A 12590-nucleotide genomic window follows, 5' to 3' on the forward strand; every position below is an offset into this window, starting at 1 on the left:
CGTTGTAGGGGCCTTATCTAATATACTCTTGGGAGGGGAAACTCCAATAAAGTATGAATATCTTGGAAATCCCATAGTGACAGTTCAGATATATGGCCGCTCTTTTCCCAATACTCTAGTTGATTTGGGTGCAACCATTAATATTTTAACAACAGAAACCTGTCAAGCACTTGGTATTACATCCCTAGAACCAACCACCACTTTATTAGAACTTGTTGATCGTTTGGTGGTAAGGCTAGAAGGAACCTTACATGATATTACAGTTTCTGTTGATTTGTGGGAATATCCAGTAGATTTTATTGTCATAAACCCAAAGAGTCGATTAGATGGGCACCCTATAATTCTAGGCTGACCTTGGCTTGCGACAGCTGATGCTTATATTGGCTGCCGAGAAGGAAACATGACTATTGCAAAGGGGGATGCTGTAAAAAATATTGTGTTATATCCTCCTGCCAAGCCAAGTCTTCCCATTGTAAAAATATGTAAACAACCACCAGTGTACCTAGAGGAAAGCATCTGTTCACCACTCACAGTAGCAGAGGCACTGGAATTTAAAGATCAGACTAAAGATGATGTTATCAATAATTTTATAAATCAGCCTGCTAATGTGAGCAATGTAAAGTGTCAAATGTTGAAATAAATCCTTGATAATGAAGCCATGGAGGATCCTCTGAAGGATACCAATGATCAGCATACTCAGACGACTGTCTTTCATAAAAACAAACCTGTTGAGATTGAACCCGACTAAATTCTAAATATTAATGATGGTTTGGATAGCGATTAGCAGTAAAATCTCATACATGTATTGTAGAAATATAAAGGGTATTTTGCATGGGATTATCCCGATATGAAAGGAATATACCCACAACTATGTACACACCACATCTATACTGAGAAGGATGCTCGATCCATCCGACAACCTCAACGGAGATTGAATCCACATCTCAAGGATGTTGTGAAAGAAGAGTTACAAAAGTTGTTGGATGTAAAATTTATCTATCCTGTCTCAAATAGTAAATGGATCTCTCCATTGGTGGTTGCCCCTAAGAAAAATGGGAAGTGGTGTACATCTGTGTAGACTACCGGGAGTTGAACAAGGTGACAAAGAAAGATCACTTCCCTCTCCCATTCATGGGTCAGGTCCTTGATACTTTGGCAGGGAAGCAGTTCTTTTCCTTCTTAGACGGTTTCAGTGGCTACAATCAGATTCAGGTCGCCCTTGAAGTCCAGGACAAAACAACCTTCACCTATCCCTGGGTTACATTCTCATACAGAGTATTACCATTTAGCTTTTGTAATGCCCCAACTACATTCCAGAGGGCTATACTCATCATCTTTGCTGATTTAATAAATGAAGGACTTGAGGTGTATATGGATGATTTTACTCCATATGGGGATGACTTCGACCAAGCATTGCAAACATTAGAAAAAGTCTTAGAACGATGCATTGCTACCAGGTTATGTTTAAGCAATGTCAAGTGCCACATGATGATGATCGAGGGTGTAATCTTGGGACACTATATCTCTGCAACAGGAATATAGGTAGACCCAACAAAAATTCAGGTAATTCTTTTACTGCCTACCCCCTGCACTCAGATAGAGGTACGTAGCTTCCTAGGATATGCAGGCTATTATCGTAGGTTTATTAAAAAAATTTCACAAATTGCTACACCTCTATATGCTTTGACTAGAAATGTTGATTTCAGTTGGTCTAACAAATGTGACACAACTTTTACAGGTTTAAAGAAACTAGTCTCAGTAGCACTAGTATTACGTAGAGAAAACTAGGAGTTGTCTTTTCACATATCCATGGATGCATTAGATGTAGCTATAGGTGTTATCCTTGGCCATGAGGAGGACAAGAAACCGTATGCTATATATTATATTAGCAAAAATCTCACTTCTGCAGAACTTAATTATACAGTGACAGAAAAAGAATTCTTAGTTGTTATCTATGCAATAAACAAATTTAGATACTATATAACTAGCTACTAAGTCTTTTTGTACACTGATCATTCTACCATTAAGTATCTATCTAATAAACCTATCACAAATGGTTGAGTAACACGATGACTATTGCTTTTGCAGGAGTTCAATATGACTATCAAGGATTGTCCAGGGAAGGAAAACCTGGTTGTTGACTTTCTATCACAAATCCCGAAGGTGAATGATCCACTGGTGGTAGACGACCAATTTCCAGATGAACATCTATTTTCCATGGTAATCAAGACACCATGGTAGACAGATGTGGCAAATTATCTAGCAGTAGGGAAGCTACCTAGGCATTTGACAACAAGAGAAAGGAAGCTGATCATTTATCGTAGTGCCTGATTCTCTTGGATAGGTGGATATCTTTTTCACATAGGGGCTAACATGTGTATACACAGATGCATCTGCGAGGATGAGATTTATGACATGTTGAAGGCTTGCTATGATGAGCCCTGCGGGGGACATTTTGTAGATCGAAGGACACGGCATAAGGTATTATAGATGGGATATTATTGGCCCACTATTTTTAAGGATGCTAAGAAATATGCCCAGGCTTGTGATCACATTCAAAGGATGGGAAAGCCTGGCTAATCTGATGTAATGCCTTTGCAACCCCAACTAGTCACAGAACCCTTCGAGAAGTGGGAATTGGACTTTGTTGGCACATTCCATATGCCATCCAATCAGAAGGCCTACATATTGGTTGCCATGGATTATGTGACAAAATGGGTGGAAACAATAGATTTACCAAGAGCCACAGAGGAAGCTGTGATTAAATTCATTTTTGGACTGTTTGTGCGGTATGGGTTACTGCGATAAGTGATCACAGATGGGGAAGGGAAATTCATAGGACATAATATTACTACCACTCTTAGAAATCATCATATTATGCACAGGATCACTTCCCATATGACCCATAGGAAAACGGGCAAGTCGAAAGCACCAATAAGGTCATTGAAGCGATTCTGACCAAGACAGTCTCAACACATCAGTGAGACTGGGTTGCTAGATCGCCAAAGACCTTGTTGGCCTATCTCACGACTTGGAGGAATACTACTGGATACTGTCCATACTAGCTTGTGTTTGGCAAAGAACCTATTTTCTTAACCGAATTCGAAATAAAGACTCTAAGGACGGCCCAAGAAGTAGGGCTAGATCGAACAGAAGCCCATACCAAGTGACTCTAGCAGATTAGCGAACTAGATGAGGCTTGACTTCTTGCTTTGCAATAGACTGCAATTATTCAACAACAAAGGGAAAAATGGCATGACAGCCTTATCAAGAATAAAATGTTTCAAGAAGGGGATTGGGCACTGCTTTACGACTCCAGATTCCAAGATTTCCCAGGCAAGTTGCAAACAAGATGGCTCGACCCTTATGAGATTCAAGAAGTGCATAACAATGGTACTCTTAACTTGATTACCATTAACAGATCTATCCATTCTTTTTAAGGCGAATGGACACCAATTACACCTTTATCGCAAACCATTGACCAAGGAGTCTTTCTGCGAGACGATACATGAGGACCCCTCCATGCAAATCTTAGCTGTAGGAAGTGATGACCCAATAGATTTTCTTTCAAAAAATTGAGATTTCATTAGAAATTATAAATAATGTATATACTCTTTTTGATTGGTTGCAATTAATAATAGACATTACCATTTAAATATGAAAATTTTTATTGCTTTGTGTGCTTGATTTTTGTTGTTCAAATGATTGAACGGTTGTTATTCAATCGATTGAACAACACTTTCGTATTTTTGTTTTTATTGTTCAACCGACTGAATGATTGCTATTCAATCGATTAAACATCACTTTTTTTTTATTGATTTTCCTATTCAAACGATTGAACAATTGTTGTTCAATCAATTGAACAACACTTTTGCATTTTGATTTTTCTATTCAAATGATTGAATGATTGATTTTCAATTGATTGAACATCAATTTTGTATTTTTCTTTTTGCTGTTAAAACAATTGAATGTTTGTTGTTCAATCGATTGAACAACACTTTTTCATTTTGATTTTGTTGTTCAAACGATTGAACTATTGTTGTTCAATCGATTGAAGAACACTTTTGTTTGAGATTTTTGCTGATCAAATGATTGAACGATTGCTGTTCAATCGATCGAAAAACACTTTTGTTTGTGATTTTTGATGTTCAAACAATTGAATGATTCCTATTCAATCGATTGAACAACACTTTTGTTTTCTATTTTTGTTGTTCAAACAATTGAACGATTTCTTTTCAATCGATTGAACAACACTTCTGTTTGGGATTTTTTGTTGTTCAAACAATTGAACGATTACTCTTCAATAGATTGAACAACACTTTTGTTTACAACTTTTGTTGTTCAAATGATTGAACGATTATTGTTTAATCGATTGAACAACACTTTTGTTTGCAATTTTTGTTGTTTAAACGATTGAACAATTGTTGTTCAATCGATTGAAGAACACTTTTATTTGCGATTTTTTCTATTCAAATGATTCAACAACACTTTTACGATTGTATTTTTTGTTGTTCAATTGATTGAACAACACTTTTGCATGTTTTTTTCTCTTCTTTTTAATTCCTGCTAATTAATCGATTAAACAATTGCTATTCAATCCATTGAACATCACTTTTTGTCTTTTTAATAGAATAAATCATGAATTTTTCTTAACGGTCATGATGCCATCTTCTTTTTTTCTTTTCTCCTTTGTATTGTGAATACACACCATTCAAATGGATTTGTGCCTGATATATATATAAAAGAAATAATGACAATACCATTATGACCCATGAAGCCTTTTGATGGTTATCTTTATTCAAAAGCTGATACGGTGTATCTTTATAATGACTGACTAAAAATCTCTTCTTTAGACACATCATAAAATGATTCGTTATTTTCAAACCATCTTGGCTTATGTTTTACACTATCAACTGGATAAATCTCATTGACATGATGATATGGGGGTAAGAGTATAAACTTTCATTGGAATCTTCTTACTTCTTACACCATCCCTGACTCTTAAGGAGCAAATGAGCCTACATCTTTTTTTACAAGTAAAAATTCCAATAGGAAAATGGACATAATGAGATGTGAAAATGAATCAAACATTGTCTTAAAAGGCTAGGGGTCTCATCTTGAGCTAGCCTACCATGATCATAAGGATCTAATGAGTGACATTCCAATTTTCCTATCAAACCAAGGCAATGACCTTCTTAATGCTTAAAACTGTCTAAAGGGAAGGGGATCTCATCACAAGCTAGCCTGCTCACTTTGTTATATCCTGGTGAATGGCAGTATGGTCATCTGGTCACCATGGTAGCATAGTGGTCTCTTTATGACAAGAAAAAGAAGAACCATCTACATTTTGAAAGGAGAACTCTAGCTCATTTGTGAGGTTTAAAAGCAACCCTGTCGAGGCTATGATTGCTTGCTGGCAGCAGCGGCTCTGCTTATGGTATTGAGATATCATATCACACTACCAAATGTTCTCTAAGCTCTTATCACCTATGGATTTGTTTCTAAAGGTAATTTTCCATTTGAACAACACTCTTACAAGCTGATATGCATGGTAACTTATGTCATATATTCATTATATTCTAAATTGTCCAATCATTTTATGACAATCATTAATATATACTGCCGATTATGCTTTTGTCGTTAATACTGCTTACTGTGAAAATCTTTTGACATAATTCATTAAAATCTCAGTTTTAATTTCTTTTCTACCAATTCACATCCGATGACGTGTATTGCTTTAATTTCTTTACCCATTAGCACGTTGTTTTTGGGATTGGTTGCCAGCATTTAGGTATTGTTAATGCTTTTGCTATCTTTTCACATGCTGAAAGGACATGGATGCCCTTTTCTCATCAGAGGGGGGACGACCTCCGTTCGCACGACATGTGTGACGATTATGGATAATTGTGTGATAATCATTTGAATTAACTTCCGAGGAAGGACTGCATGATGATTATGAATGAGTAATAATTAGCAAGTATTTTTAATTGGGGAAAGGACGACAACCATTATGGCTGGCATGCAGACTCATGATCCTGCATTAAGTGTGGTTGATGGGACCAATGACTTAACTAAATATGATATTAATTCCCAAAACATCGTCATTTCTCTGTTAATTGTTGTAACGTTCTCTGTTGTTGTTCTGAATTGTGGAAGTATAAAACAATTTCATACAAGCGAACCAGTTACTGGTACAACAGCCATGGGAGGAAGAACTATCTAGAATGAACCACCAATGCTTATGGTATTAGATCAATCTTGTGCAATTCTTGAGCGTGCAGGATGACTGCAATATCTGAATAGGTTGCAGGGATTTCATGAGGAGTTGGCGTTGGAGTTTCTACAGAATTTGTAGAATGGCAGCACCACAGTCAGAGGCAAAAGTATAATAGTTTTTGAAGCAATCATAGCCGAAGTCACTGGACTTCCGACTAAAGGAACCAAATGGACATAAAAACATGTCCTTCTGCACAATTTGATTTAAGTATTCCAAGATCCAGGAGAGAAACTGGTGTGAATAGGAAAAGGGATCCATCCTTCAGCATTAAGGCAGCCGTGACAAGAATTGGCCGTCATCGTGCAAAGGTACATTACCTGCAACGGTTGACATGATGTGGTAAAGCCCTGCTAACTAAAACTTCTAGCCATTTTAAAAGAGAAAATATCTGTTAATTTTTCATTTTATTTGAATTCCCTATTACAAGATGTCGCCTGTCGAGTTAGGATAGATTAGGCCCACTCAAAGTAATTAGTCATCATGGATTGATTAAATTAACTATTATGAATGGATTGGCCCAGCAACAGTTAACCTAGGACAATGTTGTAAATCCTACTTTGGCTCCACCCCTAGAAAACACAGTAATAGAGCAACAAGGGCCAAGAACCTTAGGTTTGAGAAGGACACTGAAAGGAAGGAATTCTTCTGTGCCCATGAACCCAGCAAAACGTATATGCTCTATGTGAGTGAGAACCCAAAGGCATATCCCAATTCAAGTTGATGAGGCTGGAACATCCCGCACACCACTTGAAAGTCTGCAAAATTCCCCTTTGCAAGACTATGAGGTGGAAGTGGCCAGGGTATTGGAAAACATGGTAATATTTGGAGAAGGTAGCGAATAATCCGGGAATGCTGAAGAATAGAATTATACCCCTAACCAGTCTGCCCCTGCTGATAGCCGTCTTCATGAGAAAACCCTACCATTCACTGATTCTATGGAAAACTAGAGGTAACCAATCCTTCTATGGAAAAACCCCTTGAAGTGGAGGTACATGAAGAATAAGTCACTAGAGGGGGAAATCAGACAGCAGACACTGGTCCAGTGGACCCCCCAGCTGAAGAAAATCATGTAGATGAAACCCTGGGAGATGAAAATCAACCAGGTAATACCATTTTTTCTAAGTCCTTGAGGATGAGGCCTACCTAGAAGAAAACCTAGAGAATGACAATTGTTCAGGAGACACCGTTGTATTGAGATCTCCTGAAAGAGAAATCCACGATAAAGAGGAGCTAGAAGGTGAAGCTCCATCGAGAGATGCAGTTCTAGATGGAACCTTCCCTGATGCTGACACATTACCACTTGTACAGGAGCCAGAGGACAACGGAGTTAACCCACCACTAGTTGGAAGTCCTAGGATAAAGAAGTCCTACAAGGACAAGCTTAGAAAAATGCTTAAGAATTATAGGAAGCAGAAACGAATAATTGGGTAGTTAAGGTAGTGGTTAAAAGAGGCCATTAGAGCCAGGAATTTGAAAGTACAGAAAAATACCACAGGCACACAGACAAAACATTGTTCTAGAAAGGATGCCGAGACCCAAACTGAGGATATTTTGGCCTGTCCAAAGGAAACTCAGACAGAGCCATGCCTTGTAGAAGACAATGAAATGAAAACTGAGGACCCCTGTGTTTTCTCATGGGAGACCCAAATAGATCACCCTACCATGGATATTTTTGTTCAAATAGATGCTGAAGAGTACATTCCAATTGGTCATCGCATGATTCAAGAGGCAACTGAAGTTGTTGTTCATATTGATCCCATGGAGACCCAGGAAGGAGAAACCCAAATAGAAGAGACATCTGGTTATATTCCCCTAGTCAAGGAGGCATTTACTAACGGACTGCAAAATTAACTACTGAAGGTTCATCAAGAATTATCCTACTACAAGGAGGAGGTAGTACCCCTGAGGATACATCAAGAATTAAAGAAAAAGTTTGAGGCACTAACCATAACTGAGGATGAGACCTTTACTCAATACAGGCATGAACAGAAAAAGGTTGAGAAATCATGGGAGAAATTACAGAAGGCTAAAGAACAGTTGGAAACTATCTACTCTCTTTATTCAGACACCTTGTCATGTAGAGCCCCTGCTACAAATTATGCCTTATTCCTCCTCGAAAGGTTACTCCTACTAAAATGAAAGTTGTTAAGGCTTGCAAGCCTGTGGAAATCAAAACCACCCCAGAATTTGTCAAATTCTTTAGATAATAGGACAAGCAGGTACAACGCCTCCTCTATGAACTCTATATGCACAATTTCTTTTTGGAAGACGATAGGGACAACAAACCTGGCCCCTTTATAGGGGATGTACAACTCGAGGCATTTCTCTCTTTCGTTACTAATAAACTCAAGTGGGCCAAGGCCCACAATACGTTTAGGAGGCGTGAAGAAGGAATTGACCAAAGGGTGAGAGGGGAACCAACCAAACCCCTGTAGCTCTTGAGTAAACACAAGCAATTCATGAAGCGAGACGGTGTTGTAGCCTAACTAGGGCCATTTCATACAGATGTTATATAAGCTGGAAAGGAGTACTTCCAGGATATTAAGGAGGAATCCTTTTCTCTAGCTAAACAAAAGTGGGGAGCATCTAGCCTTGCTGTTAGAAATCAAGAATTGTTTGGATACCGGAACTTTAAAGTCGCTGCCTCTCGTTTCTATAAATATAGTAACATGATTTTGACTATGGTACTTGAATGGATAGGATGTTGGTATAGGACTCCAATCATATGGTGCCCTCAAGATAAGTATCACTATGGTTACACCTTGAAGGATCAAGACGTTACCCAGGCTTTTGCTATACTATTACAGTCAGTCCTTTGGCCTTCCTTCAGTGATCAAAATGGGCCTCTTATTATGTCTATTATGTTAGATGTTTTGCACATGATCTTCAACACAAAACATGTCATAAGTGTGTCCATCAGAAGTAGCTCAGAAAAAATCTTTCTAGCGGTATGTCACACTCCCAAAACCGACTCCTGGATCAAAAGATATGACTGAATGAATGGTTGACTGAAAGATCTCCCCGTGCAACAGTTTATGTGTTTAATGATCCAGAGGAAACTAGGAGATGTCAGTGGGTAGATTGTGATATAGAAGGAGAGAACATAGCATTTGAGGTCTATTTGCCGTGCTGCTAATCCTCATCTCAACATATGGCGATCTCATTTCTCTGCTTTGATTGAAAGAGATATCCTGTGCAGAGGTCACCGTACATTGTTGACAGTGATATTGCTGGTGAAAGGTTGATTTACAGCTACTGGTCTCATGGTTCTAGAGAGGAATTACTTGAAGATTTATAGATGTTCATTCAGTGTTTGTTGTCATCCTTGCCTACATTTCTTCCAATATTTTCAACTCAAAGAATACTTGACATGTCAAATAAATGAAAAGCTCCCCCTTTGCTAGAGGGTCCGATAGATCTTTTCATTGGGGTCCTTTCTGCAAGTAATCCCTTTGCAGAGTGCATGGCTGTGAGGAAGACATGGGTACTTTTAAAAGCTTTTGGTGAGATGAATATATGCTTATTGAAACCCTAAATGTCATTCTTCCATGAAATTCATGATACTAGAACAAAATAAAGTTGCAAATTCAGAGGCTTCTATTATGGCATTAGTTATGTTCAGATGTTGAAAATATTGTAGCAGGCTACCATTAGTGTTTTGATCTGAATGATGGCACTAGAACTGTTGCTTTCCCAGCATCTGAAAAAACTGGAATTAAGGGGAATGCATAGACACCAAGGATTTCAGTTAAATCAAGTGATCTTTCTAATCAAAAGGGGAATAGATGCAACGTGAAATAAAGAAATTAAGATCGTCTTCTATGAAATATGGAAATGTAGAAAATGAAATGATTGAGAATATATCGTTAGAGATCAATTGAAAAACGAGGAAAGGGGCTACAATATCATATGAGATTAATCGATAGCATTGTGCATTCCATATATTTACGATATTCCTTGAAGTTTTCCTGCATAGAATAATCTGGAAATTTGGATAATCGGTACACCATTTCTAAAAGCAAAGTCAAAGATTTAAAGGCTCCACACACTTTTGGGATTTCTATGAGCTGTGAGTCGGACTTCAGACCATCCAAGCATTTGATTGGGATGACATTTCTCTATTTCCATATGCCTTGCATAAAAAATTGAGAACCGAAGGCCCATCTCAGCTCCAAATCTCAGTGCCCCTGCATCCACAACACACACAGGTCAAAACAATGAAGCTAAGTCAAAAAATCAAAAGCTAAGCCAATCTGGAGTGTGGTGCTGCACTCCTAGCTGTGGCACTATGCTTCTGGACTATGGAACTGTGCGTAGCCCTTTGGCACTCCGCATAGGACTCAACACACTTTTGAAACTCCCATGTTCGAAGATCAAATATATTGCAAGGATACTCCAGCAAGCAAGATCCATTCTTGGATTTGCATCCTGAAGTTTCAATTCTCAGAAGTTGATGGAGGCATCTTCCTCTTCATTTGGTAGCTTCAATAGCATGAACTGAAAGAACAATGTGACCAGAACCACGGTGGTGATCACAGCCATAGCTGGCTTGGCAGTGGCGGCTGCAATTGATGGAGCTTTGGTATACTCCAGGAGATCTCCATAAGCTTGGAGAAGGAAGCGTCCTCCTCTTTCACGACATCAATGGTCACGTGCATTTTCATTTGATGGGCGACTTGTTGATGGTGGACTAAAGGTCTTTGAAAATAGTTCACGTTGGGGGTTTATTCATGCTACAAATAACACATAAATTGAACTGTATCCTTTGGAAGGGAAGTGAGGGGTTTGAAGCTGCCATGCAGTTGGCATCGACTCAAGAATAAGAGTAGAAGTTTGGCCATTTATTCTTGAAGTATATGACTTGATGAGTTCCAAGAGAGAAAGGGATCTTGAAAGAATTCGCATGAGAGCCGAGTATGAAAATTTGAGACGACAGTGTGAGTTTCTGCAAAGTGAACATGACTGTGATGAGAAAAACAGCGAGGTAATTGATTGTAGTGTAGAAGAAAAGAAACTTGGATCTGAACAAGATAATGCAGTAGCTGCATTCGCTAAAGACGTGGGAAGATCCAGTGGATCTATTTTCATAGAATCAGAAAGCATAGATAAAAAGGGTTCTAAGCTCCTAGACCCTTTGTCTACTGGTAACAATTCACAGAGAACAGATGAGGCATCGTCGGACTGTGAATCCATTATTGAAGATGATTCCGTGATGGTCAAGTATGACCTTAGTGATGAGGATAGCCACAGAGAAAATGAGGACCATTTGGATGGTGAATCCATGGATGAATATAATCTCATTCTAGTCAAGTCTTCTGTTAATGTTAATGATGGGCACACACAAGATGGAAAATCTTTAGACATTGAAGTAAAGTTTGACAGGATAAAGAGCCTGAAGGAAAGGGGTCCTAAGGCGTTGGAAGATTTTAGTACATGGCAGAGGATAATTCATCTTGATGCAGTACGCATGAACGCAGAATGGATCCCATATTCTCCTTCCCAGGAAAATGTTTCAGAGGAAGAGGCATTGGTGTTAGGTTTTCATGTTGGATTAAAAATGATGAGCACTTAGAACCATGCCACTACAAGATTAGTTGCAATCCTCAAGACTTATGCTCTCTATGATTCTGAGATTGGATATTGCCAAGGAATGAGTGATCTTCTGTCCCCTTTTGTTGCATTGATGGATGATGACTATGAAGAATTTTGGTGCTTTGTCCACTTTATGTGCATTGCACATGATAATTTCAGATAAGATGAAACAGGTATCCGCAGACAACTAGAGATTGTTGCCAAAATTATTAAAGCAAAGGATCCACAATTATATACATTTACAGAAACTCTAGGCTGAAGATTTCTTCTTTGTATATAGGATGGTGGTGGTGCTTTTTAGGAGAGAGCTCACGTTTGAGTAGACTCTCTGTCTGTGGGAGGTCATTTGGGCCAATCTAGCTGTGGTGCTACGCTTCTAGAGTGTGGCCCTACGCGCAACGCTTACACCTAGGAAACAAACAAGACAACATGTTTATCAAACAACTCAAAAACTCGTGGGGGCAGGTGCAAGGTGGTTATCAAAAGGAAGATTTTGTGGAATATGGTTCCACACCTGAATGAGTAGATATAGTAATATTAATCCACTTGGCAAACCTTCACATAATTTGGGTTTTCAAAAACTACTTCTCATGGTTCTCGAGATAGTTTGGAATTTTAGTAGCAAATTAGTTTATAATAGAGTTTTATGATAGGATTTTATTTTTAATTTTTTATTTCCTATGTTGAGGAAATAAAAATAGGTTTGTAATTTAGTATATAT

At 38.3% G+C, this 12590-nt stretch overlaps 1 pseudogene; it reads left to right on the plus strand.

The window, feature by feature from the left end:
* Positions 1-11087: 11087 nt before the first annotated feature.
* On the plus strand, positions 11088-12249 carry LOC149205790 (uncharacterized; annotated as a pseudogene).
* The last annotated feature ends 341 nt before the right edge of the window (positions 12250-12590 follow it).

This window comes from Pinus tabuliformis, chromosome 1_2 (assembly GCF_031772625.1).
Source record: "Pinus tabuliformis cultivar Carrire ecotype Pingquan chromosome 1_2, CPIR1, whole genome shotgun sequence".
NCBI lineage: Eukaryota > Viridiplantae > Streptophyta > Pinopsida > Pinales > Pinaceae > Pinus > Pinus tabuliformis.